Genomic DNA, 222 nt, shown 5'->3' with positions numbered 1-222 from the left:
CAATACATCCCCTATTCTATGGTATGTGATCTATCCACTCTCAATGTTGTCATTATAATCGACATCAACATCAGGTTTATTATAAAATATTGCTTCATTAGCGAACTCGGCTTTAAAGTTGGAATATCATATATGTACCTAATACACATATTTGACGTCCAAAAATATAAGATTAGAGGTACAATTGCTTATTATCATAGACTTACAAGTCATAAAGAAAAA

Source organism: Penaeus monodon, chromosome 19, assembly GCF_015228065.2.
Source record: "Penaeus monodon isolate SGIC_2016 chromosome 19, NSTDA_Pmon_1, whole genome shotgun sequence".
In the NCBI taxonomy this organism is placed as follows: Eukaryota; Metazoa; Arthropoda; class Malacostraca; order Decapoda; family Penaeidae; genus Penaeus; species Penaeus monodon.
The sequence above is the reverse complement of the archived record's forward strand: the minus strand, read 5'-3'. Positions refer to the sequence as shown.